Source organism: Zootoca vivipara, chromosome 6 (assembly GCF_965207765.1).
Source record: "Zootoca vivipara chromosome 6, rZooViv2.hap1.1, whole genome shotgun sequence".
Classification (NCBI taxonomy): Eukaryota; Metazoa; Chordata; class Lepidosauria; order Squamata; family Lacertidae; genus Zootoca; species Zootoca vivipara.
Genome location: NC_142589.1, coordinates 10,297,164 through 10,298,936, shown reverse-complemented (window position 1 = coordinate 10,298,936; position 1,773 = coordinate 10,297,164).

Genomic DNA, 1,773 nt, shown 5'->3' with positions numbered 1-1,773 from the left:
TTTGCAAAAAAGAATCCCAAACTGGGAGCACAGCACGCATGGAAAGGGGGAACCCCTCCCCGTTCCTTAATTTGGAATGGACCATTCTCTTAGCAATGACGGGGAGATATTTGCATTTTGTTTCCCATAGAAGAACAACCCATTACGCATTGCTACAGAACATAGCTCCAGAAGCATTTCTTGTTATGTATATTTTCTCAGCAGATTTCAGCCTCAAATATCCCTAGCTGAAAGTATCTATATTTATATTCTTCCTTCCCCCCCCCTCCAAAGAAAGGCAAGTAGGCTAACCCAAAGCTCTTCGGAAAACGGGGAGGGAGCCGCGGGAGCCAACCAGAAGGCGGCACCGCGGCGTTCCGACCAATCAGACGCCGGCTTCAAGTTGCAACCTTTAAATGAGAGAGGTAAAGGGGAAACGCAGCAAAGCTCTCTTAAAGGGGGAATCAGCAAAGAAAGCGCGTGTGAAAATGTGGGGGACAAACTAAGGAACCCCGCAGCATTTCCAATGCATTCACAAAGGGTTGGATATCGGCCCCAGACCCAGGCAAGCATTTCCCTTAGTCTGCGGCAGCTGGACCACAGGCAGAAATGCAACTGGTGCAGCTGTCCGTGCTCCAAAATGCATTTAGAGCAGGGGGTCAGCAAATTTTCAGCAGGGGGCCGGTCCACTGTCCCTCAGACTTTGTGGTGGGCTGGGCTATATTTTGGGGGGGGGAAATGAACGAATTCCTATGCCCCACAAATCACCCAGAGATGCATTTCTAGTAAAAGCAGACATTCTATTCATGTAAAAACACCAGGCAGGCCCCACAAATCACCCAGATATGCACTTTAAAATAAAAGGACACATTCTACTCATGTAAAAACACGCTGATTCCCGGACCATCTGCAGGCCGGATTGAGAAGGCGATTGGCCAGATCCGGCCCCTGGGCCTTAGTTTGCCTACCCATGATCTTGAGCAGTGTGAAAACTTTCTCTGTGGGATATCTGCCTGGTATTGCTGGAGAAGTGAGCCTGGTATTGCTGGAGAAGTGAAGTGAGAGCTGGACCATAAAGAAGGCTGATCGCCGAAGAATTGATGCTTTTGAATTATGGTGCTGGAGGAGACTCTTGAGAGTCCCATGGACTGCAAGAAGATCAAACCTATCCAATCTTAAGGAAATCAGCCTGAGTGCTCCTGGAAGGACAGATCGTGAAGCTGAGGCTCCAATACTTTGGCCACCTCATGAGAAGAGAAGAATCCTTGGAAAAGACCCTGATGTTGGGAAAGATTGAGGGACCAGGAGAAGGGGACGACAGAGGAGGAGATGGTTGGACAGTGTTCTCGAAGCTACGAACATGAGTTTGACCAAACTGCGGGAGGCAGTGCAAGACAGGAGTGCCTGGCGTGCTCTGGTCCATGGGGTCACGAAGAGTCGGACACGACGACCTAAACGACTAAACAACAACAACAATTGCTGGAGAACATAAAAAGAGCCCTGCTGGATCAGGGCAAAGGCCCATCCAAACCAGCATCCTGTTCTCCCTGTGGCCAACCAGATAGATGCCCAAAGGGAAGTCTGAGAACAGGATCTGAGCACAAGAGCCCTCTCTCCTCCTGGATCTCCAGCAACTAGAGTGCAGTTGGGTCAAGAGCTCTTGAGTCGCCATGGGCGGTTCTACCTCCCGTGCCAGGGGCCTTTAAATATTAGCTGCTGGGGAATCACAAGTAGGGCTGCTAGTAGTGGCGGCTATGTTCTACCTACCTGCCCTGCAGTGGTGGCAGTGTGCCT